The sequence below is a fragment of the Apodemus sylvaticus genome, chromosome 7, assembly GCF_947179515.1.
Source record: "Apodemus sylvaticus chromosome 7, mApoSyl1.1, whole genome shotgun sequence".
NCBI classification, from domain to species: domain Eukaryota; kingdom Metazoa; phylum Chordata; class Mammalia; order Rodentia; family Muridae; genus Apodemus; species Apodemus sylvaticus.
Window position 1 is genome coordinate 50,657,887 of NC_067478.1, and position 14,161 is coordinate 50,672,047.

At 45.7% G+C, this 14,161-nt stretch overlaps 1 non-coding gene across 1 annotated transcript; it reads left to right on the top strand.

The window, feature by feature from the left end:
* Positions 1 to 10,651: 10,651 nt before the first annotated feature.
* On the top strand, positions 10,652 to 10,792 carry LOC127690357 (small nucleolar RNA SNORA48). The gene has a single exon (XR_007979077.1). It is a non-coding gene; the product is annotated as a small nucleolar RNA SNORA48 (small nucleolar RNA).
* The last annotated feature ends 3,369 nt before the right edge of the window (positions 10,793 to 14,161 follow it).

The window sequence follows — 14,161 nt, forward strand, 5'->3', positions numbered from 1 at the left end:
ACTCTGAATAAAGTGACCTTTTGCCTGAGACTTTAGTTTACCTCATTCACAGACACAATGCTCTTAGGTTCCACATTCTCCAGAGCAGAAAACAAGGTCTCTCAGGAATTTGTAAGATGCCCTTATCCCCTAGGATTATAGTTTTGACTCTTATTTTTTATTTGGTAAAAGTTTAAGTACTTCTGTACTGTTCTTGGTTTAAGTCCAAGGAGAAGCCCAGACTGTGAGCCATATGTATCCTACCTGTGCACTGACCTTCATTTACTGAGTGGGCAGGACTTTTCTCTTAAGAGGAGACCCCAAGTCCTGCAGGTCAGTTTCCCTTAACATGTCTTCATGAGCCTCCTCCTCTCCACCCTCCATCACTGTCCTTGTTCAGATATTTCCCCTCTGTCTTTGAAGCCCTGTCATATTCTCCTGACAGGGAGCTGCTCTCAGGCCTCCCTGTGTAACTTGACAAAATGGTTTCCCCATCTGTTGTTTTCTGCAGATTTCTCTGGAAGGGAAGCCCACTGTGTTCTGGGGGATCCAGATCCTTCTCTGGGGTGGCTCAGCCTTCCACAGGCCCAGTGCTGGTTGTGGACATGAGTCTGTTGAATCCTGGATGCTAGATTGGCATGAGCATGCAGTGCTCCTTCCCAGGCCATTTTACACAGTGCTCTGTGGGGCAGGAGCTGCACAGCAGGCTCATGGAAGTGAAGGCCAGTGGAGCAGTAGCCTTTGTCTCCCAGCCCCTGCCTTTCTCTTGTCCCTGAAACTCAAAGTCCCCAGACTTCAAGGGGACTACTTACCTTCTCAAAGGCAGACAATTTTTTTTAATGGTTTTTGGTCCTGTTGGTACCTACCTCCCCACCTCTCTTTGATATAGTTTGTTTTCAGCGTCTTTTGTAAAAAGAAAGTCTTGGCTTCTCTTTGGTCAGGGAGACATAGTACCAGCTGCAAAGTCATTTCAGTCAGATCCAAAACTTTCTGTGTACATGTCAATATTTAAAGACAAAATTATCTGAATTGTCAAGGGTTTCTTATTTTACATTTGATCGTGAAAAACTGAGCCAGGCGGTGGTGGCCACGCCTGTAATCCCAGCACTCTGGGAGGCAGAGGCAGACAGATTTCTGAGTTTGAGGCCAGCCTGGTCTACAGAGTGAGTTCCAGGATAGCCAGGGCTATACAGAGAAACCATGTCTCGAAAAAACCAAATCTAAAAAACAAAACAAAAGAAAACAAAACAAAAAACCCTGAGAAATATACACTAAAAGGTGGTAGCAATGTTAATTGCCTCTAGCGGGTCATCATCTCTTATATTTAACGGATATAATAACTTCCCCCTTGGACATACTGTTGGTCCTGATACATTATTAGAATTTTTAAAAATCCTTCTCTTATACATTATATCTAGACCATCATTTCCCCTCCCACATCCAATCCTCCCAGGTTTTTATTTTTCCCATTTCATTTTTTGTAACACACATACGGCCTAGCCCAAGCACAACAAAATAATCCCTGGGCCATCTAGAAATGCAATCATAATTTTTTTTCAAGACACGGTTTCTCTGTGTAGCCCTGGCTGTCCTGGACCTCACTCTGTAGACCAGGCTGGCCTCGAACTCAGAAATCTACCTGCCTTTGCCTCCCAAGTGCTGGGATTAAAGGCATGCACCACCACCGCCCGGCTGAGATGCAATCATAATTGATGACATCTAAGAATATAACCATAAATGCTACAGCAGGTTTGTTCTATCTCTGCCTATTTATTTACATACCTACCCATCTTTCTTTCACATTGTTTGTTCTCAACAAGCATGCTGATATTCTCAAAGCTAATAAGCCGCAGCCCCAACACAGAGCCCCTGGTTCAGTCTCCAGAAGCATTTCTGCTCATCTCTCAATGTGCTGCACAGCCCAGAGTCATTCTCGGTCAGTGTTAGAAGTTCTCCATCTATTTCGGATGAAGCACATCTGTATAATCTTACAGATTCTGAGCTTGTTAGCATGTATCAAGAAGTTTCTATTTCTTTATTCATTTAAAGGACAGCACATCACAAGACACATGTATTCCCTTGTTCCAAACTGCACTGTCAACAGTTCTTTTGGAAAATGAGATTCATTGTCACATATGCACACACCATCATGGTCATCCTCATAAAATACAGTATTCTATTTTAGTACTTTTGCAGAATTTTGAAGACATAACATACTCTAATCTTAGATGATTTTGTCACTCCCATCCCTGAATCCTGCTTCTGTAGCAGTTGCTCCAGGAAGGAGTCATCCACTTCCTTCTTATCTGTGCTAAGGGCAGGAACATCTCCCATGAAATGAACCATAGACCATGTGACCAGTGTCTGCTTCCTTTACATAATACAATGCTCAGTCTTTATCTCTTCCTGCTTCCCTCACCACACCATGTATTTTCATGGCTATATTGGAACCTATGTGCCTCTTTCATCTATTACTGAATATCTTGACTGATTTACCAGTAGAAAATGATAAATAATGATGCTGGGAATATTTCTATTCATGCACTTGTTAAAGCCAAGTCTATTTCGCATGGACAAGTTTTCAGCATTACTGTTGCACCACTAGTACCACTATTAGCTCTTGAAGCTACAGTGATACTCCCACACAGGTTTTATGAGTGAAGGGTTCTGCCACAGCAGAGTGGGTCCCAGTGTGGGTGCTGCCATCAGCATGGCTGCTTTAGTCCTGAATTAAAAGTTTCAGGTGAACCTGGTCCTTGGGACCAGCTTCTCTAAGCTTCATTGAGTTGACCAATCCCTAGAACTGGTTGGCAATTCAGGTTCTCACTCTGTAGTATTGCTTTCTGGGATTCAGGAAGCAGATCTGTTTGCCCCTCCTTCCCTAGGACCTCCTCTAATCTCCAGTTCTGTGTCTTTTTCCCTGAACTATTTACTGAGGTCCAGGAGCTGAAACTTGAGCCCTGAAGTTACCATTCCACCATGCTCAGGAGCCATGGCCCCCCATCGTTGCATCTGGGTCCCTGTGCTGGGGGCAGCATCCTCTGCTGCATCACACTCTCCTGAACCCAGCCCATCTGCTCTTCCCTCCCTCAACAGGCTCTGCCATAGACCTAAGTGTTTATGCCCAGAACCAGCCTGCTGCTGGACACAAATCCTGCCACTCTCTTGCTCCCTAAAAGAGGATCCCAAACCCTTCCCTTGTTTCCCATCGGGGAAAATAATAGGAACTAGATCATTCAGGCTTCTCTCCTTCATGTCCTTCCCATAGAGGTCATATTTGGTGGCAATGTAGTTGAGAATGGCTCTGGTCTGTACCAGCTTCATCCCATCAATCTCCACCATGGGCACTTGCTCAAACATCAGATTCCCATCTGTGAAAGGATAAAGGGAAAAGGTCATTCAAGTGTCCAAGTCTCACTTCTCTGCAGCAGAGAAGTATTGAGATGTCTGACATGTAGAGGAAAGGTGAGGAGTGGATGCCCATCTTTCAAGTGGAATCTTGTTTGTTTCAGCCCCTGTTTCCTCTCTGTCTCCCCCATCTCATCCTCTTTTGAGAGTCTCTCACTCATCTTTATTTCCTATCCAGATACATGTTAAATCTCTCATGTAGGTTTTTATGTTCATGTCCCTGGGTACATTCAGGAGGTGAGGAGGGACAGTCAAGGGCCACCATGCAACAGAGCTAAGTAGGGAGTTTGAAAGTCTAGTTCTGTTCATGGCATTGGGGTGTAAGACAGTTCCCTATGTACTGAGCCACCTTGTGGTCCTTCAGCTTGTATCTATCAGGGGATAGTAACTCATCAGTAGCTATAGTAAAAATGCTCAAGACGGCCAGGTAATGGTGGCATACACCATTATTCCCAGCACTTGGGAGGCAGAGGAAAGCAGATTTCTGAGTTTGAGGCTAGCCTAGTCTACAGAGTTCCAGGACAGCCAGGGCTACACAGAGAAACCCTGTCTTGCCTCAGGACTCCCAGGGACTAAACCATCAACCAAGGGGTACATATGGTTCCAGCCAAAACTGTGGCAGAGGAATGCCTTGTTGAGCATCAGTGGGAGGAGTGGTCTTTGGTCATGTGAAAGCTCAATAGAGGCCCCAACAAAGGGAAATCGAGGGGGGGACGAGGTGGGAGTGGGTCCAGTGGAGGGGCATATACTTGGAGGCAGGGGGTGGGAGGAGGGGGCTTTCAAGGAGGGGGAAACCCAGAAAGGTTTTACCATTTGAAATGTAATGAAGATTATATTCAATAAAATAAAAAATTTAAAAAAAAAACTGCTCAAGAAAACAGTCCCAACTGTTTCTTTATCCATGATTTAATCCCTTGTCACATGTTTGTGTGGTTGGTGAGCAGCAGGGGATAAAACAGGAAGTGAGTGAGCTTGAGGGAACTAGCTCACTCTGATACAGAAACAATGAGAAAACATTCACAAGTCACCAGACAAATCCTTGGCCATCTGACCCCTGACCCCATTCCCACTGATTCCTTTTCAGGCCACTCAGGGAGCCCACCACCTACTTTGTGTTGGGGTTTTGTGTAAGCTCCACCCCACACCTACCTGGCAATAGCCAGGTATGCCCCGCCCCAGAGATCTGGCCCACTATAAGAGGGGCTACTTGCTCCTCCTCTTTCTCTTTGCTCTCAGCTCTCCCACATACTCTCACCTCTCTGCCCCTGGGGCTCTCTCCCCCCCCCCCACGTGGTCATGGCCGGCCTCCACTCCCTCCTCTCTCTCTCTCTCTCTCTCTCTCTCTCTCTCTCTCTCTCTTTCTCTTTCTCTCTCTCTCTCTCTCTCTCTCTCTCTCTCTCTCTCTCTCTCTCTCTCTCTCTCTACCACTAACTCCCATCCCTTATTCTGAATAAACTCTATTCTATACCATGTCTGTGTATGTGTGGTCTCTCAGGGGCAGAGGTGCCCAGGCAAGGGCCCGCCTGGACACCTTCCCCCACGCCACCTAGCCACACTCACCTAACTCACCTATATACTCACCTAACAACCTATACTCCCCCTACTCCATCATCCTATTGAATCCTTCACTTTGTACCATGCATATGTAATAATAGTAAAAGAACGGGAGGCTGTGAATTTGGGAGAGATGTCAGGAGGGATGGACACTGAAAGGTTAGGAAGGAAGAAACAGAGTAGAGAATGGTGTGTTTTAATTGAATTTTAGAAGAAAAAAACCACAACAAATACCCAATGACTCAGTGGGTAAAAGCACTGTCTGCCATGTCTAACCACCTAAATTTAACTCCCTGATTGCATACAGCGAAAGGAGAAAATCAACTAGAGTAAGTTGTCCTCTGACCTTTATATATGCACTGTGACACACATACATGTATACACACTTACATATAAATAAGTATAAAATATGGCCTGTGATGATGTGAGGGAAGAGGAACACTTATTGACTGCTGGTAGTGTGTAAACTTGTATAGACACTGTGAAAAGCAGTGTAGCTGTTCCCTATAATTACTAGGGACATTTTACTCCTGAAAAACTAGGTCCCGCATGAAGTACCTCCAGACCACACAGGGAGGAGACAGGATGTTTGAACACCATCACTTGCTATCTTCCGTCATTGTCCTCAGGTCTCAGCACCTGTCAAGACTGCTCGCTCTACACAAGCTATGGATTTTACCTCTGGGTGTCATTGGGGCTTGAAGGCATCAGATTTCTCCACGTGCACCTGGACTGTCAGATTTCAAATCTGCTTTCTCAGAAGCATTACTCCCTCAGACCTCTCTCCTCAGTTCCCAGCCCCAACCCCAGCTCAAGAAACAACAACAACAACAAAAAAACAAAAACAAAACAAAACACTAACAAACATTCTACTTACTGGTGGGGAAACTCCCCACAGTCCCACCAGGACCTTCATTTTCATTCTTCACCTCAGTCTAACCCAGCTGCTAAAAGGCTCAGGTGGAAACTGCAGTCCTGTCAGAGCCTGCAGTGAGCCCCATGGGCCACAGCCCACATGTGCTTGTTCTCAGCATTACCCTGCTGCCAGAGGCTCCTTTCCCCTCCCCCAGCAACTCCCATGACCCTCTGCTGTGATGCAGGCCCAGGTAAGGACCTGGTTTCCCACAGAGGGCATAACAGACTGACTCCTCAGAAATAAAAACTCACACATAACCCTAAACTACACAAGGAGCCCAAAGGATGATGCTAAGATCTGTTTTACCTCTTCATCTTACCTGATAAAGAATATTTGTGATTTAGAAAAGAAAAACTAAAAAGCCAGAAGAGAAACCAATAAAACAAATAAGAAAACAGGTCAGATCCTCCTCATGTAAGTCAAACACATGGTCCTTTCTCCCAGCTGCACATTTTATTATAAAACCATTAAAACCCCTCTTAAAAGATAGACATTGAGATCATAAAAACCACAATACAGTTAAGAACACTGGTAAAAACCCCACTACTCCCCCCTGTCCTGGCACAACCAGATCTGGAACTTGGCATCGTGGTCAAGCCGGCTTTTCCACAGGCAAGGCTGTCCCTACGTTGACGTTATGACAAAGGACATCTGAACAAGGGCTCTGGAAAGCCCTCCTCCTTAAATGAAGTACCTCCGCGACCACCACACAGGACTTTGAAGGCCTCTGGCACAGGCTCTGGCTAAAGAGAAAGCAGCTGGTCAGGTACAAACTTGCAGGTGATTTTCCAGGAATGATGATGGACTTGGGCCTGACTCAGAATCCTCTGAAGGGCTTATTAGAAAAACAGGCTGCTGTGCCTGGTCCCTCCAGTTTCTGCTTCTGTGGCAATGGAGAGGGTTCCTGAGTAGGTAAACATTTTTAACCACTTCCCCAGGTGACCTTGAAGCTTCTGGTCCTCAGACTCAGAGCTAACATACGTGATCAGTGAACCTGATTGATGGGCTAGGAATCGATTTGATAGAATCCATTCCTCTAGAGAGGTGCTACCTAGGGACTCAATTCCACACCTGGAAAGCACAGCACACTGGGTCTTGCCCATCTGAGTCAAAGGCACAGTCGCTTTCCCAGCTGCATCCTGCTGGTCTACCTCTGAAACCAGAGCCCACCTAGGAGTTGTTAGATTGGGTAGTAGTTTTCAGAACTCTCTGCGCCGGGCCTTAGATAATGCAACTAACTAGGGGGAGCACAAATGGTAGGAAAAGCCAGCTTTTGAGACCCCCTCCCAGGAAATAAAATACCCTGTACTAAGGTACACGAAGAAATTTACCTTGATTTCGTTTGATCCGGAGATTGCAAGCTAGTGACACAATCACAAACATTGCAAAAGTCACGAAACCTTTCAATCCATGGATGTATAGGGCAATGCCATCTAATTCATTTACATGTATTACATAAACATAGTTATCCAGAAAGTCCTCCAATAGTTCAGGCCTCAAACCTGGGAAGGGAAAAAGATGCTTAGCCAGCAGCAGCACCGATCCCTAAGAAGAAAGCAGTGAAGAAAGGAGAGTCAATGTAAGTCTTGAAGAAAGAAGAGCACTTGTGTGGGGTCCACCTAGGCTGAGCTGATGTCTCATCCACCTTTCTAAGAGATGCTACATTAAGGACCCTCTGGGAGATTGGGAGCAATTACCAGACCATGTTCAACCAGCTTACTCTAGAAGGTCTCAGCTCTCACCATCATCATCAAACAACGCTCTGAAGACCCACAACTCCAGATGCACTTTGACAAACTCCAGAGGATCAAGGAAAGCCGGAGAGTGAGTGTGAGACTCAATAAAGAGCCCAGAAGACAGACGAGGCTGAGGCATGATCACCCTTGCCCTGCAAGAGATCATCAGATCAATTGGCCCCACCTTCTATGCTGCCTTCTGTCTGGTTTCCTGTCTCTCCACCCCCAAGCACTGCCCCCAAGGTACCCTCTGGTTCCAGGCTCACTGGCCTATTAGACTGTATTCCATCTCTTCTCTTTCACTCATTCGCATTCATTCCCGCCAGCTAAGATATGGACAGTTATTCAATGCTCCAAAGCTTGGACACTCACTGGCAGGGAGGTTCTACCAAGAACTAAACATGTATGGCTGTCTCTGTCAAAGGGTGTCACGTGCCGAGAAGAAAAAAATCTAGAGTCAGGGGAGGCTGCTGTCAATGAGGCCCACACATCCTCTGAGGATTCTCTTATCCCCAAAGAATCCGTAGTTTCATAACCGCCCATGTCCACCACCATAATTCCCTGTCTTATTTCAGCCTCAAAACTAACCCTTAACCTCCAGGGTCTCCTGGAGGACTCCTGGTACAGACTTCAGGTTCACTCCAGGGATTTACCTACAACGTATTGGATGAATTAGAACTGCCCAGGAGGAGCCCAATGCCTGAAACCCTGAGGGAAAGGAACCTCAACTTGGTTAGGCCCAAGGTTTGAGTAGAGATAAGAATGTAGGATTCTCTCTACTTGGGGATTCTAAATCCCCTAAGACAGCAGACACCTGGAGGAAGCCAGTCTGCTTGCTCACAGGTGGATACCCTCCTGGGCTCCCTCTCTAAGCCCAGCACCCTCTTCCTGTTCCCACGTTGTGTTTTTCCACTCACTGCTACCCTAGACTCTTGTGTCACTGACCACACCTGCTCATGGTTGGTAGAATTTCAGAGCAGGAGAGGGTCTACAAGGGATGGGGAGCCAGACTGAATCCCGAGGCTGTCACATCACCCTCCCTTGTAGGCTTCTCCAGGCTGCCCAGCCTCACTAGCATGCCTAAGGGAGTAGGTGCATTGGCATGCCTGTGACTGTCTGTATTGTGCTCAAGAGCCTGAGATACAAACACTGGGGGATATTGCAGTCCCTGACACAGGACTGTGGATCCTGATGCCATCAGAAAAGACTGAGTTCTGATAGAATTCTTCACAGCTGGAAGCAATCAGGGAGTTGGTACACAGAATGCTGTTTTGGCCACAGTCCTTATTTGGCCAATTACATATGTGATCATGGGAAATTGCTTTAATAATCATATTTTTCTGAGATAGAAAATGAAAATAAGAATTAGGTTGAGGGGCTGGAGAGATGGCTCAGTGGTTAAGAGCACTGACTGCTCTCCCAAAGATCCTGAGTTCAAATCCCACATTGTAGTGTAAGACGACAGGGCTGGTGTAAGGACACAGGAAGACATTTGGCCGCTCTGAGATGCACGTGTTTGACTCTGAGCGAATGCCAGACCCTACTCCTCATGTGCTGGTGGGGAACTTTGGAAGTCACATTGCTTGGTGCCAGGTGAGCACACTCTGTCCTCACTTGTAGAGATCTAGTGATGACACATTTTTTTCCAAAATAGGACTATAATTTCAATTTAATTCAAAGAGAAATTAGAAATATGATCAAAGAATGGAAGAAGTTCAGAGAGAAAATAGGTCAACATCCAATTGTATTTAAAAGAGACAGAAATAAATTCATAAGAAGACTCCAACAGAAGTGACTGAGTAAAAAATTGAAGGTAATTCAGGACTTGACAATAGAAATTAATAAGGAGATAGAAATACAGAAGATAACTAAACTGAAATGTAATTTAAAAATTCAAAGACCTAGAGAAATTCAAAACCTCAAGAGAAAGTGTTACCAGTAGAATGGACCAAGACGAAAATAGAATATTACCCTAAAGATGGAGTAGAGGAATTTGACAATTCAGTGAAAGAATGAAATTGAAACACACACATACACACATACACAGAGAGAGAGAGAGAGAGCGCGCATACAGACACAGACACACACAGACACACAGACACAGACATACAGACACACAGACACACAGACACACAGACACACAGACACACACACGAAATACCCAGGAATGTTGGGATACCATGAAAAGACCAAATCTGTAAATTATAGGCATAGAATAAGAGGAATCCAAGGTCAATGGTACAGACCAGATCTTCAACAATATCATAAAAGAAAATTTCCCCCAAAGGAAAAACATGCCAATGTAGATGCAAAAGGTATGCAGAATACCAAAGAGACAGAAACAGAAAGGAAACTTGCTATTTCATACTACAGTTAAACACCAAATAGATAAAAACAAAGGGTACTGAAAACTGTAAGAGAAAAGTCACAAAATCACATTTCAGGGCAAACCCAGCAGAGTAACACTGGCATCTCAGCAGGAATCTTAAAAACTCAGTGAGCTTGACCTAGTATACTCCAAATCTTAAGAGACAGAAGAAGCCAACACAGATTAATACTTTACCCAGCTAAACTGTCTTGCATAGTTTAGGGAGAAAGAAAAAATGTCCATAATATAAACAGGCTTAAAGGGATTCGTGTCCAATTAAATAGGAAGAGGTCTTGAATTTGAGAGAAGGTTGTAAGGCATGTATGGAATTAGAGAGTAAGTAAAAATAACACAAATACAGTACCCATGTATGAAATTCTCAAATAATAATACAATAAATGTTTAAGAAAATAGAGTTCATGTCCACCAAACCAGGCTTACAGAGAATCCTGGAACAATTTCAGATAGAAGAAAAAAGTAAGCATAGCAAAAAGAACATAGGAGAAAACAGACAAACAAAAAAGCTATAAGAATTGAAATTTCAAAATAGGAGAAAGACACAAACACACAACAGCCGCTAAAACAAAAGCAAAAACCAACCAAATAAATAACCCAAAAACCCAAAAATATGTCCCGCCCAAAAAAAAATTCACCAAATCAAAAGACACAGATCAGTTGAATGGATCAACTTTCCCCTGGCAAAGGGCAAAGAGACATATTGTTGGTATTGCTCTGATATCAGTGAGGGGCAGAGCAAATGACAGTCCTCTGTTCATCCTAACTTGATGCCTGGCTTGCATGCCAAAGCTGTATCATGCCTAGGACATATCAAAATCAAATCAAATCAAATCCACACAAAGCAGTATTGGAGGAGGAAGGCAGATGGAGATTTGCATTCTGCCTTGCCACTTGAGAGTCTGGCTGGGGTGGGGGAAGAAGCCATAGACAGCTCTCCATCCCATGACACAGGCCTGCCATAGACACACAGAGTACTGCCTACTACTACCATGTGGAGCACAGGAGGAGGAAGACAGACAGAGACTTTCAGAATGCCATGCCACCCACAGACCTGCCCTGCAGTGGGGTTGGCCTTCCACATGGCCAGACTGAACTGGCATCTACCACAATGTGCAGGCATGTGGTGGACAGATGGGAGAGAAAGAGAAGGTGGAGCAGCTTGAGTATTATGAAGAGAGATGGACATCGAGACTCCAGGGTGGAGTCTAGTCTGTTGTGAGTGGCCAGCCCTGTCGCTTGGGGTCATGGTGAGGTCCCAGCCTGAGCTGTCACTGAGGGCCATGTCTGGGTCCTTGACTATGCAGCAGCTGCAGGGGTCTGTTTGGTGTGCGTGGCTCCTATTATCACTAGAGAACATGGAGATGTCCCTGGTCACTCCTCGTCAGAGCAGCTGCTGGGGACCACGTGGATGTCCAAGGGATGTGGCCCTTCCCCAGACTGGCTGTGGCACTCTGGAAAGCTGGTACATGAATAACAACAGCTGAAGTAAACTCATTCCTGTCCACCATACCTGGGAGGGCCACGAAATCACTTTCCAAGAGCAATCTAGTGTCTTTGGAAAAAGTGAGATAACAAGACTCTTATCTGGTTTTCTTGGAGTTTCCTCACAATCATTCAGAAGGCTCACAGACTCCATTCTGAGACTGTGTTCCTACAGGTATCCAATAGGGACATATTATCATGGCTTTATGAAGCCATAATGAGACCTTGAAGGGACCCAGACACAATGTGTTAAATAGCACAAAGGTAGTTTCTGACTCTCTAGGTTTCCAGAGCATGTGGTCAGATTCCATGCCATGTGACCTTCTATACAGCCTAGGTCTCAAGGCTCTGATAAAAGGCCTTAAGGTTCTAGTTTATGGCTTTATTACTCAGGGTTCTCTCGAGGAACGGAACTTATAGATTGAATATAATTATGTATCTATTTCTATATTTACCATTTCCCTGTCTATCTATCTATCTATCCCTCTCTCTATGTATCGATCTATATATCTATCAATCAAGAAAATGGTTCCCAAGTTGTGATTCAGCTAGTCCAACAATGGCTGTTAACTAACAGAATGTCCAAGAGTCCGGTGTTCAGTGAAGGAGGATGGATGTCTCAGCTGATCTTCAGTGTATGATGAAGGAATGGACTTGCTAGCAGGAAGAGAACAAGCAGGCAAAGAGAGCAAGGTTCTTTCTGTCCTGGCCTTTATGTAGGCTGCCAGCAGAAGGTATGGCCCACATTCAAGGTAGATGTCACCACCTCAGGAGATCTGAATTTAAAGTGGGCCTTCCCACTTCAAATGATTTAATTAAGGAAAGAACTCTCACAGGGGTACCCCTCCCCTGTGTTTTAGTTCATTCCAGACACAGACAAGTGGACAACCTTCACTGTGCCATCACAAAGCTGATCTTGACCTAGGTACCAAGGGGGCTGGGCTTGCTCCATGCTGCTGGGATGGGGAGACAACAGACACACCAAAGAATAGCAAACTTTATCACCTCTCTATCCAGAAGGAATGGATGATTTCCATGAGTGGAAATTCAATGAATGATCCAGAAAATGGATGCTTAGAGAGAGAGAGAGAGAGAGAGAGAGAGAGAGAGGGAGAGAGAGAACTGATGTCTGCTCTAACAGCAAGTAAATGGTGCAGCAGTGGAGAATGGACTGGAGTGCACAGGTTAGGAAGGGAGAGGCAGAGCCAGTCCTGGAAAGGTGGGGGAGCCTGGAAAGGAGGCAGGCAGAGTGGTGGTCACCACAGAAGGCCACCCACTTGAGCCTTGTAGCTCATTCCTGAGCTGTTAGGACCCATCAGCCTCTGCTGAGTGACTGCCTAGGCTTTGGAATTCATGAGCATTCTAGGCACTGGGCAGCCATGTTATCACCTCTGCCACTCCCTGATGGTCTTCATCCACAAAAGAGCTTTCAGACTCCTGACTTTGCACAGACAGAGCTTCCATTAAGGATACCTGCTCTCTCCTCTCTGGTTCCTGCCTTACCCCCCTCCTTTGCACACACCCCCTACCCCTACCATGCTTCTCATGCTGTTTCTCTGGAAAGTCTCTCCATGTTGCTTTCCCTGTACCCCCTCTTCCCTTGATACCCACAGCTCATTGATTGCTGTTTTTTGAGACCAGCTTGACTCCTGGTGGGGTGGGGGTGGGGCCTCTATCTTGGGGACCCTCAGTTTCTCTCCATAAGTTGTATGACATGGTCCCTGCTGTGCTAGGTGAGATACAGTAGGTGGCAATGGACTCACAACTGTCCCTCAGTCTCTGTAAAACACCATGTCTGTCAGTGCTGACACTATAATAGGACCCCCCCAGCACGGCTGCTGCCACAGGACAGGGATGGAGATGTCATGGAGTTCAGAGGCAGAACCAGAGGACGACCTGGCTGCTGGGCTGACTGGCACCTGCACAGTGTGGTCCTTTGCATGCTGCCTGCCATTGGTATCTGGAGCAATCTACCTGCACCCTTCCCTTCTGCCTCTTGAAGGCTGCCCTCAGGGCCACACAGACATGTGAGTGCTGAGTTTGGGGATGGAGAACCCCAGGGAGTCCTGCCAGCAAGGCTGATGAAGCTTTGTCTCCTCAGGAATGGAGGGGAGGCCGCTTGTCAGCCCCTCCCACTGTGAACAAGATGAATGAAGTCCAGGGTATAGAGCTATAAAAATGTCCTCATGCCACATATATGGTACTGATTGAAAAACAGAAATTCATGCAAGGGAAAAACAGACAAAATGTGTTTTCATTCATGAAAGTATCAAAGTCTTCAGGTAAAAATCAGCAGGAGCTTAGAAAGAGAACAGTTAATACTTAGATAGTAATCATATGTTTTAATATTTGTGTAGTGTGCTTGTCACATGACTCTCACCCCAGCTTGGATATTGATGACAATAAAAAAAAATTCCCTGTAACTAGTTTGTGAACTGATGTTTGTGTTTGTGGGAGTTTCTAATGGGAGCAGGACACGACAGCCTCTAAGCAGGGTCTCAGCTACTGAAAAGACCCACCAACGGGGCAGGGGAAGTGCATCTGTGGAGCTCTCTACTCTGACCAGCAGTCACAGCTACCACAGGGCCCCCCTCCCCAGCAGCTGCAGCTCAGACAACCCAAGACACCTTGAGAAACTGAGGAGCCTTGTGAAGCTCCTCAGCTCCCTGAGGAAGGAGCCCTGTCTCCTCCAGGCGGCCT